Source organism: Amblyomma maculatum, chromosome 5 (assembly GCF_055883805.1).
Source record: "Amblyomma maculatum isolate TAMU_Amacu chromosome 5, ASM5588380v1, whole genome shotgun sequence".
NCBI lineage: Eukaryota > Metazoa > Arthropoda > Arachnida > Ixodida > Ixodidae > Amblyomma > Amblyomma maculatum.
In genome coordinates, this window is record NC_139348.1 from 22,604,369 (window position 1) to 22,625,840 (window position 21,472).

Here is a 21,472-nt window from a genome sequence, read left to right on the forward strand (position 1 = left end):
TGTACGTATGAAGGATTTCGGGTATATAGAGAACTTGAAATTGCAGAAATATGCTCAACCAAAAATGTCTGCCGGTACTGTAAGTTCCAGGAGATGTTAGAACAGGAATTGTGTAATGAGAGAAGTTGCCAAACAGTTTGGGAACTAGCTCCCACATTTGTTTAGATGTGACTGAGCTATTCATTGATGATATTTATTTTTGCCATGAAGCCTTCTCTGCGTTGCGGCGGAGTGCCTGAGCTCTCGCCTGTTTGAATTTTACGAGCTTTTCAATTGTTGGGCAATTGCCAGAGGTTCCCCAGCTTTGTTTTGTTTGTTTTTTGCTTCCTTCCACTCTCTGAAATACCAGACTGCCATTTTTTGCACCACTCCTGATGACTATGGAATAGCTACAAGTGCTTCATCAGTGATGCAGGCCGTAATTTTTTCCTTTAACTCGTCAACACAGAGTTCTCAGAAAAACCGTATCCAGGTTGGCTTCCGACTGGAATAAGGCCCAGTTTGCGAGGTGCAGCTTCAACCGCCTGGGTTTGTTTAGAATGATGGATAGTGAGGGTGTTACGTTGATCATGAAAAGCAAATGATCGCTTTCAAGAGGATTGTCAAAGACTTCCCATTTAAAATCTGTTTGAAATTAATGTACAGCTGAACGATCAATCTAAAACGCTAATTTTCCCAGTGCTTTGGGAGCAGTATGTCTGCTTTTCTGCATTTAGCAGGAAGACATCATTGCATAAAATAAAATACTCTAAAATACGTCCTCTATTATATGTTTGATCGCTTCCCCAAAGGGTGAAGTGCGCATTAAAATCTCCAACAACCAGATATGGTTCTGGCAGTTGCTTTAAAAGCTATTGAAGTTATGAATGGTTATATTTAGGTGTGGTTGGAGGTAAATGAGCATATTGTTATTGTTTTATAATGAATTATAGAGACTGAAAAAGCTTCACACTTTGTTTTAATACTGGTGTCACGTGTTGCAACTTCATTCTGCAATACCACATGAACACCTTCAGACAACCTATTTGCTTCCTTTCGGTCGCCGTGAAAGACTTTGTGTCCTTTTCAAATGTTGTGATGAGGTCCTAATTAAGTTTTCTGCATGGCATAAGACTACAGGGAAAATGAATGAAAGGTGTCTTTTATATCACTGTAGTTAATATTAAACCACGGTAGTTCCAGTGTATGAGAAATGCCATGTTTATTTATGAGAATGTGCCTGAACATAGTTTTCAGGTTTGTCTGATCCCGTTATTCGAGTTTTCTCTCTCTGTTTTCTTTCCAGGGAGATATGCGGGAGCTGCAGCGGGGGCGAAGTAGAGGCTGTGTCCGTTGCCTTCTCAGAGGCTTTAGACGTTTGGGGAAAATAGTAGTTGTGGGTTGTAGGCTTCTCGTGTGGCGGCCAGCGTGCCCTGCTTTTGCAATGGCAAGACAGCTTTCACTGCTCCTGCCTGATGCAGAGATGGCCCTGCCTGAGACTTAGTCACCTCAGAGACCGAATCCTGCGGTGGTGTGCCGCCCCGATGCTCCACCACATTGGCATAGTTTGGTTTGGCTGTGAACACAAAAGTGCCCTGTCCAACAAGATATCGCTGCTTTGAGTCTTAAAATGTTATATTTTTTTTACCTTTATCGCAATTATATCCTATTCCTTCTTCGAAGGACATGACCTTGAGTATGCGGCGGTTTAACCCCCAAAGTTTGCACTGTGTAGTGCAGCTTCGCACTCATCACATTTATGGTAATTTGAGGCACATTTTGCACATGTTTGTCGGCCACGGCACCTCTGGGAGCCATGATCGAATCTTTGGCAGTTGAAGCTTCGTCTGGGGTTTGGGATGTAGGGTCGGATGTCTACGTTGATAAACGTGTTAAATTGGGCGTATTGATACATGTCTTGAACAAATATATATGCGCTGCCACATATGGCTTGAACAAATACATATGCGCTGCCATATATTTGTTCTACTTTGATGTAGCCAACTTCTATGGATTCAGGGAATTCGCTAGAGTTGAAAGTTAGAACTATGTACTTTGTTGGTACTTCTTGATTGATCTTTCGGATTTTGATCCTGTGCACACTGATTACATTTTGATCAGAAAGGCCTTCTAGTAGTTATTCGGTGAGCGAGAGGAAGTCATACTCTGAGATCACGCCTTGGACCGTGTTCAAAGATCTCCGGGCACTGACTTATAGGGATGTCCCCAAATGCTGGAAGTTGTTGAAGGTTGCTGTATTGGCGTTCGCTTTGGAGCTCAAGCACTAGATCCCGGCTTATCAGTTTACTTTGTACCCAGTGCCTAGGCTGGCTGTGAGAGACTTTGACACTACAAAAGGAGATATTAGCCGGGCGTGTTTGAAAGGGCTTTCACTGTGGATCGCATGGTATTTCGGGAAGCTTGCTTACTTTGGTGAAAACAACTGAGCTGCTACATCAGTCCGCCTTTTCTTGGAAAGGCGATTAGTTTTTTTAGAAGAAGCCATAAAAATGCTTGGACCATGTTTGGTCCGCAGTATATGAATAATAAAAATATATATATTTTTCGACTGCGGTGCCGGCCACCCACCACGGAGCCCAACAAGGGGATGTGACTGGAATCGGCAAGGAAGTCCTGCCCACGCCAGCCGTACACCGTAACTATAACATATGGCATAACCCGGGATAGTCATTCGCACAAGGTTAACCCTTGCCGTCTGGAAGTAGGAAGAAGCGAAGAAGGTGGGAAACTGGACAGTTGTAAGGACGAGACTAAGAAAGTGGGAGATCAGAAAAAAATAACATCAGATAAGCCGGGCTGAATCAAACTGCAAATGAGTGTTGTTTTCATAGCAGTCATCACCGGTGTAGAATTCCCATTCTGTATGGATAAGCAACACCAAGTCTCGAAATTCAGCGTGACCGGTTGGTGGTGTTTTTCATAACAAGCCGCAAAGCCCCGCTGGTGACTGTTCTTGCCACGCCGGTGACGATTATTCAAAAACAAAAACAAAATTACTGGTCTGTTATAAACGCCATACTCTATACGTCCGTCCGGTTAGAGCCTTATATTGGTCCAGTATAAACTTGTTTAAGCGCTATAAACGACGGGTTCCTCTGGTTAGAAATTTATTCAAAGTGAATGCCAGGTAAAAACCGGTTTCGATAGTGATTTTTTAGTAGGTAAGGGACAAAGTAGTCAGAGAAAAGACAAAGGGTTGCCATACTGGAGGGCACAGTAATAATTCCGACCACTGGAGATCTTTAACCTTCAACGACATATCATCAGCACTCGCTTTCCAACTATGAAACCTCCATACGAATACTGTTCTTGATGTGGTGCCAACACCAGATAGGAGGGGTGGTAGCGGGCGGCAGATCTGATGAGCTACAGACACAGTGCGGACCGCGGCCGCCAATTTTATCGGGCCGAAGGCATTTTTCAGAGCCCTACATCTTGAAAGATCTTTCTTCCTTGAATTCCTCCTTCCTCTCTTTAAGGTATGGTTCAAGTGTTCACCGAGAAGTGTGAAATATACTGCGCTTTTCCTTTCCTGAAGACGAATTTACAAATTGTATTAAACATCCAAATCGCGGGAGTTTACCACCGTGACCACTAAATCTGTTCGTAGTTGTCATGTAAGAGAAAACAATGAAATAAACATTGAAACCAGACATGTGTCATAAAATAGAGCTGTCGCTCGGCATTTGGTTCAGAAAAGTTGAACCTCTTTTTTCGTTATTCTTTAATCAGAAATGGCACCTATTCCAGTGGACACAATTTGCGGGCCAACTTCTTAAGAGGGATTTTGCTTCTGACGAGCCCTAGATGTTTTATAAGAATGAACCTTCCAGTCTTGGATGTCTGGTCGAGCACGTTATTCCTACCCATACAGGCGGACTCGCGAACTGGTTGAAGTGGGGCTTTATATGTGGTATGGTCGCCTACTCTACCGCCTGATATCCTACAAGTGTACCGAATGCTTTTCCTGCCTAAAGACACGGCCACTCTTAGCGAAAGTAAATCTCTAGAGATTCCGCGTATATGCTAATACAAGCACAGCTGCATAAAGGCGTCGTACAACCGCAAACCTTTACACTCTTGCAAACGAGTGCTGCGGGCGCCTTTCCATTCCAGGGTGGCACATATACACTTTTCGAAAGAGAGAACATCCATCGAGCTGCTTTTTTTTCCTCCCGTGCTTTCTGTTCAGGCTACCCTCAGGCAAGCTTTCCGACTCCACATGTCAAAAAGAGAGTGCTTAACGTGGCAGAGAATGGTTCGCTTTTCCATGGCTCGGATTGTACAGGAACGCGGATGAATCCGATCGACTTTAATTGACGCACATGCGGTGACAGTTTGTGCGTCTCTCACAATTTCAGACCACCATAGTAAGCGGGCATTCAAACGAGAAATTATCCTGTGCGATAGCAAAGCCATTTTTTATTGTATAATGTTCTCATTTCCTTGAACCCTTCCCGAGCCACCGAAAGGTTCATGTGTTTACAACGGCTTCACGGTAGTCCAAATGCTTTCTTCCTTGCGTTTGTACCAAGCAGAAATTATTTCTTCGAATTCAAAACTACTGTTTGGTATTCGGTATTTGGAATCTGGTCTCAAACAGCGCTGCTGTCATTCCAGTCTTGTTCGACTTGTTTTTTATCGTTGAGTTATCATGATCCACATGTAACCGCTACTCGGAATTTATTGATAATATTAGCAATTTTAATTTTAGCTCGAATCCACGTACTACCATATACGCTTCGACGATAGCTTCGATATGCTGGTAACAACAGTCGATCCATGCCATTACGATTTTTATGCCACATATTCGGACCATGCGAGTTCTTTCGCCCACACTCACACTTGGCTTTCACATGCGATTTTCACGGCACCGAGGGCGCTTTGGCAGGTAGCTAAGGTATTTAAATACCTGTGCCTAAAAAGCGTTGACTCACAATGGAGGAAAATAACTAGGAAACTAACTAGTAAGTATGCTAGTAACAAGGACGGATGTATAAAGAGCATTAAGCAACAGGTGAAAAACACAGAAGGTAAAAATTGGATAAATTCGATGGAAAAGAAACAGAGTGTGGAATTATACCGAAAGTGGAAAATCCAGATCAGGAAGGAAGATTTCTTTGATAACTCAAGAGGCAGTGCCCTACTTTTTGAAGCTAGATCAGGGTGCCTTAGAACACGCAGCTACAAAAAGAAGTTTAACAATGGAGATGACGCATGTGCTGTATGTGGAAACTCCAGTGAAACAATTGACCATATTATACTCGAATGTAATGGTATCCATCCGGAAGTTGATGCAGGCGCAATCACTGTTCCTGAAGCTCTGGGGTTTAGAGATAACAGTGGCCGGGTGAATAAACCGGCGGTGGAAACTAGCAAAAAACGACTGGAAGATTGGTGGCTTAAAAGCAGAGAAGTGACATAATGTTAGTAATGTAGGAGCAAAATTTAATAAAGAGAATGATGGTTTAGTTAACCATTCTAAATCAATAATTAGGATATAGGGAGAAAAATGAACATGATAGCTACTGCTACCACCCCGTTTCAAAGGGGACGCTCCTATATTCCATCCATTCCATCCATCCAGTTGCGTTATTTTTCTTTTGTTCGTTAGTGTAATCTGGCGATCCAAGCTATACATCTTGCTTAGTGTTGAAATTCTTAGCTGGCTGACCGCTGTCGTTGCATGCTTGTTTGACGACAGGCGCTTCGTTCCTTAGTCAGCATCGTGTGCGGTTAAATTTGCATCGCTTCAAATTTATATTTGCATTTTGTGATTTAAGAATAAAAACATCAAGCACCGGATTTGTTGGTTGAGGCGAAGTTCAGTCTTAGTCAAAAATCTTGAAGCCAAAAAAGTTTCTTCTCTGCCGCGAAATGGACCCGTCACGCCAGCTTAATGCTCGATTGGCAGTTAAAATGTTGCGAAATGATTTCGTACCCCAGAAAGAAACTGCATCGTAGTATTTCACGGCGCTTTAGTTGTAGTGGTGCCGCGACGGCTTTATTTTGCGGCTGAGACAAAAATCATTTGGCTTCAGGACTCTGTACATGCGCTGTTCAAGGATTTGATTTCCTCATCCTTGTGAAGACGAGCCTCGACTCTTCGTTCCCGATACCGAAATACTGCCGTGGGTATCTACGCTAGTGTCGGGGACACGATAGCAGTCGACACTTCCAGTAATGCGGGACGTGGAGGAGAAACTCAACAGGTGCCTGCATTCTCTCTGAAGCCGAACATCCGATTATTACTTCTCGAAGCTCTTTACTGCCTTTGCCAAGCGTAGCTAGTAGTGATGACGAACTATCGGTAAATTGACTATCGAGAGCTTTTTTGAAACTATCGATATTACACTATCGATAGTCTATCAATAGCGCAATCGATAGTGCAATCGAGAGTATTATCGATTTCACGCGATCGATAGTGCTGTCAATAGTTATGCAGTTTTTGGCCAGCGATATTGCTAAAACAATTGCTATAACCTGCTATCAGCAGTACTCATTTCGTGTAATTTATGGTAGAGATTAGGCGAATCAAATTAATAATTTAATTCCGCAATGAAAGTGCCGGATCACTAAATTGAAACTCAAAAGTGACCTGTAAACCCAACCAACAAATTCGGTGCTTGATGTTATTATTCTTAAATCACAAAATGCAAATATAAATTTGAAGCTGCGCAGTTCCCCACCATTGTGGATGAACAGTTCAACAGTTGTCGTTTATCAGCCAAGCATTCTGATGAAGGGACACAAGCGTGTCAACTTTCTTGCCATTCAGCCTGCTCCTCCTTTCTGAAATTACCTGTCCTGCCGTTGAGAATATGCGTTCTGCCGGTACCGACGTTGCTGGCACAAGCACTTCCTAGCCACTTCAGAGAGCGGCGTTGTGGGGCATTGCCAAGACCTCCAGAATTCTAAAGGGTTGCTCGTCCTTTCCTGTGGATGTAACTCGAGGTACTGGCGAGCCATTCGCTCTGCGTTCGAGGTCGCGGTTGAGGGCTCCTCTTGCTGTCTTTCAAGGAACCGCAGAATTCGGAATCCTGCCGCAGCTTCGTTTGGAACCTTCTGCTGTCTAGATAATTGAAATGCAGAACTAGCCGGTACCGATAGTACTATCGATAGCGCTACCGAAATAACCTATCGACGGACTAATCAACAGCGCTATCGATATACTATAGAAATTACTAGCGATAGTACCATCGATAGTACCATTGATATTACTATCAATAGTACTATCAATAGTACTATCAGTAGTACTACCAATAGTATTTTTGCTTGCCATCGTTAGATAGGGGCATTTGGCTAGCACCTTACCGGTATCGCTCAAGAGGAAAGTATACAACAGTTGCATCTTACCTGTACTCACCGAGGGGGCTGAAACGTGCAGGCTAACCACGAGGGTTCTACTTAATTTGAGGACAGCGCAGAGAGCTATGAAACAAAAAATGGTAGGGGAAGCGTGCAGAGTGGGTCAGAGAAATAACTCAGGTTTCTGACATTCTAGTGGAAATCAAGAAGAAGAAATGGGCATTGGCAGGACATGAAGTTCGAACAGAGGATAATTGATGGTCGCTTAGAGTAACAAACTGGATTCCAATGGAAGGAAAGCATAGCAGGGGGCGGCAGAAAATCAGGTAGGGCGGATGAGGTTAATAAGTTCGCAGAGGTCAAGTGGATGCAGCTAGCACAGAACCGGGTTAATTGGAGACATATGAGAGAGGCCTTCGGCCCTGCAGTGGGTATACTCAGGCTGATGGTGATGATGGTGGTGATGATGAGTTAGATAGTGACCCAATTATCGATAGTATCGATAGTACTATTGATAATTCTGCAGCACTAGTAGCTAGGTTCCGTGTATTGCTTCTCCGTAGTATTATTGCGCACCTATGTTAATGCCTGTGAATATCTCTAAGGCAAGGAGAGCCCGTGTCCTCACGATACAAGATTTCTTTGCCGCCAGGGAAGGGACGAGGGCCCCATTGTAAACCCGAGGCGCTCAGCAGACAGCCGATGTGTATATATATATATATATATATATATATATATATATATATATATATATATATATATATATATATATAATTCTCAATTCTACCTTGAAGAAGGACGGTCCGCCGTCCGAAACTGTTGGAATAAAATAGATAATCGGGAGGGTTGTGTGACATCCTGTTTATAAATATATATATATATATATATATATATATATATTGCACGTGATTGTGACTGTGTGCACAAGGATCTCCCGCAGCTTTTTGTCAGTAAGTCAGGGGAATTTGGCATCCTTGAATCCTATGCATGCTCCATGGGAAGCAAGTAAATATTTTTTTAAACATTGGCCTGCGAGGCAGGGTGTTGTTCTGCGAGCAACGAGGAATCAAGAGGGACAAGGCCTTTCTTGTTGGGAAAAATGTTTTCTATTCCATTTAAAACTAAGTGCGGTATTCTGCTTCATAGATGATGCTAGGTGATTATCGCACCAGAACTGGCATCTGTCTTTTCTGAGTTTATAGCCTAGAAACGTTGGTCATGATGTCGTTGGGTGTGTAATTTCACAAATTCGGCAGGTTTGATGCTACGAGTCAGAGCCGCTGTGCATGTTTGAGAGGTTTTTTTTTCATTCCTGCGAAAAAAGGCGCCGTTATTGGTATTAATTCAAAAATTACGAAATCACCTTCATGATTGCGCGATGGGTGCACGTGTGTGTGTGTGAGAGAAAGATAGCGAGAGAGACAGAAAGATAGATAGAGAGAAAGAGAAAGGAAGAGAGGCAGAGAGATGAAGTACTGTTAGCAATGCGGAACAGCGCAGCTGAAGCGCCCCCTCGAAGCTCCTTGCAAGAGTAGTCACTGAAAAATGAAGCCGCCTGGATATGGTGGCTAGAAGGGGGCAGTGTGACGGACAGGAGCCGGCGAGGCGCACAGGGGAGCGATGAAGCCTATAGATGGCGCTACTTGCAACTGGTGTGCAGCCTGTGCAGCCGTCGCGGCTGTTGGAGGGGGCGGCACAGTCAGGCACGCGTGTCGCGTGAATTTTGCGTAGTGTGAATTTTTATTCTGATGCGCGATGCCAACATGACGAAATGTATGCAGATTGGAGATGAAAAGATGCATTGTTTTCTCCATGAGTGCGCGCAAGAGGCGATTAGGAAAAGCAGGCATTAAAGGAACGCATATCAGAATATTAACTCTGTACGCGTTTGGTTTTCGCTAAAGACTTGATAGCGCAACTTAACATGTACAACGAATACGGATAATTCGGAACTCTGAGCTTTGGAGTTCGGCTGCAGCCGCGGCAAATATAATGAGTGGCCACAGAAAAAAAAAAAAAAAAGACGCACTAGCAAATTAGTTCTCGGCGCGCTACTAGACGCTAACAAGTAGGCAAACGTAAAACAGACAAGACGACGAACAGAGCGCTGTCTATTCGTCGGGCTGCATGCGCCAGCAACATGCCGTTTATGGCTACGTTACTTGGAAGCTGTAGCTCATACATGATAGGTACACTTGTGGGTGTTCTGGCGCATATATCATATCATGCACTTAATATTTTCCATCACTGCTTTCGCTGGATAAGTCCACATGACCAAAGGAAACACTTCATTACAAGACAACGAAATCATTCGCACAAAATGTCCACGAGAGCATAAATGACGGTTATTTTATTAATACAATATACAAATCAGACCAAACGACCAACGAATTAATGACTCTGCTTCGAATTCACTATGTTTAACTGGAAATGTTTCTTGCGTAATTTTGAAGAGCCTTGCCCTTTATTCAACGAGTAAAAAAAAAAGGAATCCATAGTTAGCACCGCAAACAGGATATATTTTGCAGTAACCTCTTTACGATGAAGATCGCGCATCCCGCTTGGTGGAGTTTGTTTTACTGCTGAGAAACTGCGCAAAATCATGCACACTGAAAGCATAACATGTTTTCTTTTTTAACAAAAATGTGAATGCGTCCCCTACTGCTTTAATAACGTCAGCCAGCATAGTTCTATGGTGCAGCCAAAAACAAAAGTTTGCGGGAAGGGGATTTGTGGGAAAAATTTGTTTCTTCGTTGCCTCGTTAGTTTGTCTTCTGATATTTTCCCCCCTCTGATGGGGCGTGCATGTGCCCTCGTGATTCCACACATTTTGTTCTCCATAATTGCCCGACCGCATACAAAAAAAAAAAATGCACGAGTCCGCATCTCTCAAACTTTTGTTTTCGCTGTAAAATAAGCCTCCCCTATCAAAGTGTTGCGGCACAGGGATCTTAATTGCATTCAGCTGCTGCTCGGGTGACTTTGAGGCCAGAATCACAATTCTGGCAAGAAATTGTGCTGCTAAACTTCTATGTCACACATCCTGCCATGTACAATATAAGCTGGCTATCACTTGTTTCACCCACATAATTGTGGCCTGAACTGAGGCCCAACTGAATAAGAGAGCCAGCATCACAATGCTCCTAGCATGTCCTCAAATATAAACATGTCCTGCGCAACATTTAAGTTTGGCTTGAATATTATTCTGTTTTTGTGGACGGGCAAGGTTATAGAAACTAGGGCAGATGATATTACGAAAAACTGCGCAGGTCTTGGGTGAAGATTTGTCCTGAGTATTCTCTATCGAAAAAGTTGTCCTGACTTAGCATATGCCATGTGTTCGCAAACGAAACACAATTAATCGTCAGCTCCTTGTCAGCACGTTATTTCGCTACCCCAGTTCGCGTTAAGCTGCATCTTTAGGTGGTCTGAAAAGGGGGTTTCGGCTTTGCGCGCTCTGTACCCGCTACTGCGCCCGGGTACAAAACATGTTCGCGCTTTTGCGCCATGAGTGCGCACAGCGTTATCTACTGCATAACACAGGATCAGCACAAAATCACCCACTTTGCACCTCAAAAGAATCACTGTGCGACTCCCAGCACCGAATCGTTCGCGGTCCACGTACAAACAGCGCAGTCTACGCGTCCCAGACCTAGCCCGGACCCGCGCTGCTGCGCTCGATCGCGCGGAAGCGGCTGGTGCTCCATGCACACCAAAGCGCTGCAGCGCCCCTTGCGGCGCCGGGAAATTTCATCGCGGATCGCGCCTCCCTCTCACAAGGCGCGGATACGTCGCCCGTCGCACTGCCCCCTTCTAGCCACCATAGCCTGGATGCGCCCAAAATTCAATGTTCGGGTTTTCCGGAGACCTGAGTATCAAAGCCTAACCTCTTCCTGAAATAAGTATTTCTGAAAAGTGTCTTGATGGCATGCATGCATGAAATACTTGCCTATTGAATGCAATGGAGCAAACTGTGTGCCGCGTTTCTCTTTACAGTGCACCGGAGATCAAGCTGGCAACCAGGAAATTCGCCCGAATCGTGCAGAAGTTGGGATTTGACGTAAGGGCATTTTCATTCTTCCAGCGCCGTTCATTCAGCATTAAAGCCACACTAGAGGTAAATGTACTGTCCGAGAAGCCCCATGGCAGAAAGCAAAATTGGAACAACAGCGTTATGATCACATCTGCACTTCCTTTCTGTGCTGTAGCCTGGCCTATATTCCTTCTGCCCCTTCTGCATGGTGGTTTATTGAAGGCAAGGATGGGTACGGGGCAGTGCAGAAACGCCGAACGGACGCGACCGAGTCTCGGCACGTTTCTGCGCTTATTGGCGCGAGAACGTTTCCTAACTACATTGTCCAAGCATTCTGAGGACCAATATCACTCGATTAATGGAAGCGCGAGTTGCGCCGCAGTGTTCACGCTCTTCGTTTTTTTCGCGAGCGTCGTGCGCATTCCACGAAACCGTTAAGCGTTACCGTGCGTAGGAAAACGCGTCTTGAGAAAACATCTCCAGCAGCTCTGCGACAAACTTCCCCGGAGGAACAAATCCCTCTTCAAGTGCTTGCCTAGAGGCTGTACGTGGACTCCTCGCATGTACGCCTGCGGCCGAGTTCCCAGCCCAGCCTGCCCCTATTACGGTAACACTGGCACACTCTGGCACTTGCTTCTGGTGTGTCCAGTCTCTGCTAGCCACGCCAGAACCTTCTGGCTGGCTACCTGAATTTTGGACTCCCTGTCGATACGGAAGTGCAATTGATTTTCCCGACTCGAAACCCACTTCATACTCACCGGCTCTTTCAGAAAATTCAGGAGGAGTTCGGACTCAGTTGTATCCTGTAGGCCTGCTTGGGCCTATAGTGCCACGTGCGACGAAAGGTGGTGTCAGCCAGCTCCTTCCACCGCATCCCTTCCGCACCCCTAAATCTGTTTCCCCCACCCCCTCGTTGCCGAGAGTGATGCCACAAAGATGGCCAACATAAGACGCGACCAGTATCCCGTCCCCGAAATATCCCATAATCACCACCACTATCTACGCTTCGCTAAGAGGAACAACACGAGCTTGCAGTTGGGGTCACTAGCACAGAAGTGGGCGCGGTTCTCTTTCTCTGTCTGCCCCTCTGAGATGAGCAATGGTTACCCACTCGACTGCTGCGCCCAAGAATGCTGGATTGAATCCAGGCCGCGGCGGCCGCTTTTCGACGAAGGCGAAAAGTAAAGCGTTCGTGTCCTATACAATGTTAGAGCACGTTGTAGAAACCCAAGTGGGAAATTTACGGAGCTCTCCACTACGGCGTCTGACATAGCTTGAGTCACTTTGGGATTTTGGGATATTGGGCACCATAAGCGAAACCATGTATTTCCTGTCTATGTCTGGAGCATTTGTTCCTCGCGGTGCGGTGCGTTTTTAAACGGTCACCAGCCACGCCCTTCTTTCGAACTAGAAGTGCCGGCGCTGGCGGCTTACTGTCTTAGCCGCACACAAAAGCTGTCCTTTCGTCTGCACGCTGGGTGCCCTGATGAAAGTGCACGACGGGGAAGAACGAGTATCCGACGTCGTAACAGTGCATACCCAGTATATTATGATGATGATAAACTCTTTATTTACTCCCAAAGAAGGGTAACCAGCCGAAAGACTGGTTGCACTGCTTAGAGAAGGTCAGCAGGGATCCCTTGGGAGTCTGCGGCCTCCAATGCGCGCAAAATGAGCTGGCGCTGTTGGGCGAGCTCGGTGGTATGCAGGAGAGACTCCCACGCATCCACTGTAGCTGTATTGTCTGCGTTGTGGCGTAGAGTAGAGTGAACGAGGCATTAAAAACACCGCATGGAAGTGCGACAATGAAGGGACGACAGTCAGTAAAAGCTGCGTGAAGAGCGCAATGCAAGGCGCCAAGGTTCAGCGGAAAGGAAAACAAAGCCACTAGCCATAGTACAGCCTTTCTGCAATTACGTGCACGCCTTAGAATCATTCGATAATAATCTCGGCGCATCTCAAACCACAACGAAAATGGTAAGACCGCCTTCCGGAGCACTCAGCACGAACAAAGAGGATAAGGTGGTTGCGTGCGCTACAGTCACAGTGATAAGCTCGCATGACGTCGGCTGTTGAAAATAACAAAATGATTTCAAAATTTCGCATCAATATTCTCTTGAGGGGCCAGGATGAACAGGAAAATCCCACAGACTGGAACTGATTGGGCTGTGGTAGAATAAAAGAAGACCACATTTTGAGCAAGAAAAGGGCTATGCAATAAAAAAACTACAGACAAGTAAATGGGTGAGACGAGGCGCTTCTCACATAATTAGAGGTAGTAGTTAAAATAGCTGCTCTCCATGTTTATCACCGATGGTACTGACGGATTGTATTAGCCACAAGAGTTTATTAAATCTGATGTTTGCAATGCGGCTGGTAAGTTGGAAACACGGGCCAACAGGCCTCGCTCTCTGGTGTCATGTTGCCGTGTTAACGATTACAGCTTAAGCGGTGACGTCGGAAAACGAGTCAGGTGTGCGTAGTGCTGCCTGATGACGATGTATATACAGTCGACGAAAATCGCGGTTTTATTCCACACCACTTGAAGAGACTATAGTGATGTGCAAGCAGTTTTTCCTAGCACAAACATATGCCGCTGCAGCCAGTTCCTGCTAATCACACCTCGATCAGCGTTGGTGCCGTTTTCAGGCCTCACGAGTTTTATGACCATTCATGCTGCGGCAGGTGTACAGCTGTATTTTCGTGGCGAGCACTGGCTTATCCGCGCATATTGGCGACTTTGCAGGCACACTTTCTGAACTTCAAGATTGAGAACATGGTGGCCAGCTGCGACGTTGGTTTTCTCATTCGTCTCGAAGGACTTGTCCTGGCGTGCGAGCCATTCGCCAGGTATGAATTTTTCGCTTCAGACGGTGTACCTTGTCTTTATGGTACGCGTAAACACACAATGGCCCTGAGATACAGTGTGTTAGCTATTCAATAGCAATGGAAGCTCCTTAACACCGACTGTTCTGTATCGCTGGTTGTGTTTGGAGACTACTTTACGCCTGTCTGCATCAAACCAGACATCACATCATCGTGTCATAGTGAGAAAACTTGGAGGGGTATAAAGGCGGTGACAAAAACCTAATGAGGACACATAGAAACATCGAGTTGTCGCTCCTCGTCTTTTGGCGGCACTCTCTCATAACGTGTGAATTTATCCGATCTGAATAAATCAATTTAACCGTATGAGCTATGGAAAGAACTGGCGTGCGAAAAAAAGACACGCGCTCTTTGTAGCCCATGCTGAATGCGCGTAATCACATAGAAAATAAAGAATATATATATATATATATATATATATATATATATATATATATATATATATATATATATATATATATATATATATATATATATATATATATATATATATATATATATATATACATATATACATATACATATATGGGTCCGGTAGGGCATAAGCATAATGGAGATGACACACGGTAGAAAAACAGTAAACTTTAATCCGACGTTTCGGCCGGGGTCCGGCCTTTGTCAAGGAATGTAGAAAGAAGCAGTCGGTCCCCATTTCTTATATACATACACCATCCAAGAACACGTGACCAGACAATATCAACAAATAAACATCACAATATCAAAAGATTAAACACGCGTGATGTAATGGAGGAGCAAGGTATACAGACAGAATGACACGTGTTGCGCTTAGGTCTTGCATCTTAATATGTTGCACAAAGAAAGTAAGATATATCACTTAAAAGGTTGTTGTCACTATCAGCGCACAAAACACAAAATATCACGAAGTTAGAATTGGTGGAGTACACGTTACACTTAATCCTGCAATATTCAGGAGGGGGAGGGGGGATTCATCCACTGAAATATCATTCTCATCGGTAGGCGACAGTGGCAGATAACATGTCAGTACAATTTAACAGTGAAATATAACTGTGATTAGCGCGGTAAAAAAAATTAAAAATAAAAATAAAAAATACATAAATAAACAGTCACTCAAATTGTGGCATGGTGAAAAACTCGATTGTGAGCTCAATGCGACGGAGAAAAAGAGAAGCAGTTAAAGAAGTTATTTTTTCGTACCACTGTTGATTACACAAGGAATCGTGTGCAAGGTTATTGGATAAGATGTAATGATCAGTCCATGTTACAGCGGGAAGCAATATGCTCGAGAGAAACTGGCAAACAGGAAAAAAATCAGTGCAAGTAAAGCATGGCATTTCGTGAGGGGCTTTGTGCTGTGACCGTAAGAACGCAAGCGAAGAGGCAAACAGTGCAAAATGGAGCCAATATGGATTAAACATATATTTTAAGAAGCTGCCAAATGTGCTACCATTTAGTTAAAATGCTACGAAGTGAGACAAGTTAGCTTGCCAGTGTTTTCATTGAGATTACAAGAAACCGTGTTAAACTGGTGTATTAAAAATGATTCGCGAACTACGCGTTCGTGGTGGGTTCTGAACCCTGATTCCAGTAAAGTTACTTGCATTCTTTTAAAGGGGTGCTTGGTAATGTTAAAATGCTTAGAGATAGGGAGGTTAGGCAGTGTATTACAATGAGCTTTATGATTATAAATCGATATCTGAAGGCTGTTTTGGTTTGGCCAATGTACTGTATTTTGCAGATAGAACATTGAAGCAAATAAATCACGTTGTCTGTATCGCATGAGAAGTTGCCCCCAATATACACATTAAAGTTCGATGCACTGCTAAAAGCTTTCACCGATGTAGTCATTTGTGCACAACCTTTGCACCGTGACTTGTTGCAAGGATGACAGCCGATTGGTACAGTGGGGCTAGCTTTAGGCGAAGTTAAAATATCACTGAGGTTCTTGTTACGGCGATTGACAACACGGGGTGCTTGCTGATAAATTTCTTTTAGACGCTCACTTTACATGAGAATGCTATCATGTTTCTTTAATATACCTGCAACGTTGGGGACCGAAGTTTAATGCGTTAGCACGAGATTGATTCGTGATTGGCCCGATGGTTCCTTTCCCGCTTTGAGAAGAGCTTTGCGATCAAGAAGGCTTTGCTCGTACTACTGCATCATTTATTAGGCACTCTGGATATTTGCATTCAGTTAGGGTGTTCCGAAGGTTGGCACAGTGAAATTCAAAGTCGCAATCGTCAGAACATATCGGTTTAAAGCGGACGGCTTGTCCTAATGGTATGCTAGTCTTCCAGTATTTAAGATGGCTGCTGTCGAAGTGCAAGTACTGAGGTCTGTCACTGGGTTTCCGGTATAAATCAGTGATTAGTTTGCTATTTTTTATTGACACTGTCACGTCTAGAAAAACAATAGTGATTCGAGAAAAAGAATATAAGTTTATGGCCTCATGCACATTATTAAAACTAGAGACGAATGATAGAAGTTCTGCTTCAACATGTTGCCAAATAAAAACAAATATCGTCTATGAATCTCTTGTATTAAAAAGGTTTTAGCGGGTAGTTGTCGAGAAACCGGTCTTCTAATAAGCCCATGAATATGCTGGCGTAGTTGGGACCAATACGTGTACCCATCGATGTTCCGTTAATCTGGACATAATGTCTGCCATCAAATTCCAATTTGTTAAGTTCGAGTAATAATTTAAGAAGGATAGCCAATGTAGAACCGTCAATGTTACTGCATACGTTTCGATCTTCAAAAGCCTATACAGCTGACCAGATATCATCGGAGTGGGGAATATTGCTATAAAGTGACGCAACATCCAGAGTTACGAGCAAGACGCCTTGAGGGATAGATATGTCAGCTATATCAGCTAGGAAATCAGTTGTGTCCTTTATGTAGTACTGGAATGTGGCTGGAATCTTTAAGTGTCCACATAGCGTGACAGGTTTTCAGTTACGGTTCCTATACCGGAAATGATGGGTCGTCTGAGGTTGTTCGGTTTATGAATTTTTGGCAATAAATAAAGTCTGCCTGGTACAGGGCTGGAAGAATTATTGACTTTGCAATGCTTTTGTCAATTTTTTCACTCAAGCTAAGACAATATAAGGTTTTTTCTAAAACAGTCTTAAACTCCGTAGTCGGATCACTTTCTAGCAGGCGGTAAAAGGAACCATCTGCCAGTTGCCTTTCGGCTTCCGCGATGTAGTCACTTCTGTTCGTGACCATGATGGAACCACCCTTGTCAGCCGGCTTTATGACAATGTCAGTTTGTGACGCGAGTCGTTTTATTGCTGCGGTTTCCTTTCCAGAAAGATTACGACAAAATTTCTTTTGGGTATTGTAAGCTTTCAGCACATCATTTTTGACTGCCTTAATATAAATGTCGAGGCAGTTTTCTCTTTGACCCAAGAACGCGGGATCGAATCCCGACCTCGGCGGCCGCTTTTCGATGGAGGCGAAAAGCAAGGCGCCCGTGTGTTGTGCGATGTCAGTGCACGTTAAAGAACCCCAGGTGGTCGAAATTTCCGGAGTCCTCCACTGCGGCGTCTCTCATAGCCTGAGTAGCTTTGAGACGTTAAACCCCACAAACCAACCACAAACCAAAAGTTTTCTCTTTGAGTCGGGGGAGTCCAGTCATTTTGAAAGGGCAATTTATCATCTTTCTCTCGAGCATATTGCTTCCCGCCGTAACGTGGACTGATATTGACATCTTATCCAATAAACTTGCACACGATTCCTTGTAATCAAGACTGGTAAGAACAATTATCTTCTTTAACAGCTTCTCTTTTTCTCCGTCGCATTGAGCGCATAATCGAGTTTTTCACCAAGCCACAGTTTGAGTGATTGTTTATTTAGGTGTTTTTTTTTATTTTTTTTTCGTACCGCGCTAAGTCAAAGTTATATTTCACTGTTATATTGTACTGACGTGTTATCTGCGACTGTCGCTTACCGATGAGAATGATATTTCAGTGGATGAATCCCCCCTCCCCCTCCTGAATATTGCAGGATTATATATGACGTGTACTCCACCAATTCTAACTTCGTGATATTTTGTGTTTTGTGCGCTGATAGCGGCAACAACCTTTTAAGTGATATATCTTACTTTTGTGCAACATATTAAGATGCATGACCTAAGCGCGACACGTGTCATTCTGTCATTATACCTTGCACCGCCATTGCATCACGCGTGTTTAATCTTTTGATATTGTGATATTTATTTGTTGATATTGGCTGGTCACGTGTTCTTGGATGGTGCATGTATAAAAGAAATGGGGACCGACTGCTTCTTTCTACATTCCTTGACAAAGGCCGGACCCCGGCCGAAAAGTCGGATTAAAGTTTACTGTTTTTCTATCGTGTGTCGTCTCCTTTATGTTTATATATATATAATACCAACTGACGGTTGCAGATAGCGCTTGAAACCCGAAGAAGTTGGAGACTCTCGCGCGCTTCGGCTAGCTGGGACGGTGGACTCTTGAGCCTGTGTCTTTGTGTTACTGTTTCCCAAGAACCCCTGTCTTGACTGCGTGTCTCTACCCCTGTTACCGATTCCCACAAATCCCTGTCTTCGCGACAGTTTTGGTGGAGCCGGCTGGGTAATTGTCCTCTCAATGTCGCACACCCCTCCGCGAACCAACGACACCGAGCTTTTGCCTGTGGACACGCCAGTTCATTCCGTCAACCGGAGGAACCTGGGCCTTCCTCCCGAACACGGGCCCTTAGAGTCCACTTCAACTACGAGCCTCCGGCCAGCCACGAAAAGCACTACGTCGCTCATGCAAAGGACTCCTGTTTACCTTCAAAACTCCCGAATGCCGAAATCGTTCCATGGCACTGCGCATGAAGACGTTGAGGACTAGCTAACTCAGTTCGAACGAGTCGCATCCTTTAATCAGTGGGACGACAATTTAAAGCTACGGAACGCCATTCTTTGCCTGGAAGACCATGCTTTGACATGGTATGAGAACAGAAAAAACACATTAACATCATGGCCTCAGTTCCGCTGTCTTATCATAGAGGCGTATGTCAGCCTGGATAAGCGCGAACGAGCAGAACGTGCTCTACAATCTCGGAAACAGATGCCAAACGAGTCAGTCATGATGTATGTTGAGGACATGATGCAACTATTTCGACGTGCGGATCCCAGCATGCCTGAAGACAGAACGCTGCGCCCTCATGCGTGGGGTTAAAGAACAGCTTTTTGCTGGTCTTGTACGTAGCCCACCAACTACAGTTACCTCATTTTTAACAGAGGCGGTCACCATGGAAAAGATCCTACACCAGCGCTCGGCTGTCTACGACAGCCCAATCCTCGCTACGAGTGCTGTCGAGCCTCTTACAACTGCTATAAGCAATACTGATCACCTCCGAGATCTTATTCGTGCAATTGTACGCGAGGAACTGCAGAAGGTTTGTGGCACGTTCCAACCCAGGGGTTATTCTCTCGCACATATAATCCGCGAAGAGATTCAGCAAGTCACGCAGCCATTTCTGCATGTTGCTGAAGCTCAAAGTACCCCTGTTCATGATTATCCTCGTCCGACTTGCGCTGACATTCTCCGACGCCCAGTTCCCGTCCAAGCTCCGTTGTCTACATTACCACCAACCCACTGCATGCCCGTCCAGCAGCGAACGCAATACATTCCTTTACAGCAATCAACGCGGTACGTGCGGCCACCGCTGTCACACATTCGACGAACGGACGTCTGGCGGACCCCTAGGAGCCGCCGCCTTTGCTACCACTGTGGGGAACCTGGTCGCATTTTTCGGTGGTGCCCTTATCGGGAACTCGGACCGGAAGGTTTTTACACCAACGCACCTAGACGCACGTTCTGTCAACTACCTTGTGACATTGGAGACAACCTCGTACAAGAGAGCCTCCGGATGGTGCGCCGACAATCAAGGTCTCCATCGCCACGTCGGCCATCCCCTTCAACAACTGGTGACTTCCCGCGAGCACCGCCTTGTCGCTCGCCAAGCCCCCGCCGGGAAAACTGAGTAGAGCGACCTCCGGGGGCGGGGCCGCTGAATGTCAGCACAAAGAAGTCTCCCCAATGAGAATAGATATGGATTTTGGAGCAGAAACGACAGCATTTGGTTCACGAGACCGGCTATCGCTGGACATCCCTGTGTGCATCGATGATCATTACGTCAGCGCTTTAGTGGATACTGGATCAGACTTTTCGATTTTGGGTGGGAACCTGGCAGCGCATCTAAGGAAAGTTAGGAAACCATGGTGTAGCACGCAGATACGCACTGCTGGGGGGCATGTAATTACTCCTATTGGACAGTGCACGGCTAGAATCCAGATTCGTACGTCAGCGTTTGTTGTCAGCTGCGTCGTTCTTTCCCTGATTTGATTCTCGTCGTGGATTTCCTGCGGGAATATGGCGCCATCATCGTTCTCCGACAGCGAACGGTCTCGTTCTCAACGGAGAAAGCGGCTGCCAGCCCCACCGACGGCCAACGTACGTGCGCCCTACGAGTTTAAGCCGAGTTTGTTTCAATGCCTTCCCGCTCCTGCGTGTTGTGTGCGACGGGCTACGTGACGGGCCGATAATTGCTAAAGACAACCGATCGCTATTATTTTCTCATGGCATCTGTGCAGCTCAAAGCTTAATTATTCTCAGCAATGGTCACTCTGAGCTCCTCGTCACGAACTTCAGGAATGAATCTCGCCACCTCTATCGCTCTACTGCCATCGCTTTCGGCGAACTGTTAAACGAAGTTTCTGAATGTTTCGCGTCTGACATTATTGATACTCCTAGTGTTCTAGACCACATCGATGTTAGCAGTGACCTTTCTGCCTGTCAACAATGCGACCTTCTTGCCTTACTGGTGGAGTACGCCCCGTGCTTTGCCTCATCATCGAAAGTGCGGCAAACTTCTATCACCAAGCATTGCATCTTAACGTCTGACCACGCCCGACCTATTCGACAGCAGCCGTACCATACTTCGGCCAAAGAACGTGAGGCAATTCGGACACAAGTCCAGGAAATGCTTAATGATGATGTTATTCAGCCGTCTAAAAGTCCGTGGTCGTCGCCAGTCGTGTTGGTTAAGAAAAAGGATGGCACGCTGCGTTTTTGCGTTAATTACAGAAAACTGAATGACATCACAAAAAAAAAGATGTATATCCGTTGCCCCGCATTGACGATTCGCTCGATCGACTTCGCAACGGCAAGTTCTTTTCCTCCATTGATTTAAAAAGCGGTTATTGGCAGATAGAAGTGGATGAGCGTGATCGGGAAAAGACTGCCT

General features: G+C 45.1%; 1 pseudogene; it reads left to right on the forward strand.

Annotated features, from left to right (window-relative positions):
• LOC146187857 (uncharacterized) overlaps positions 1-21,472 on the forward strand; it is a 57,522-nt pseudogene that overhangs the window by 12,777 nt on the left and 23,273 nt on the right.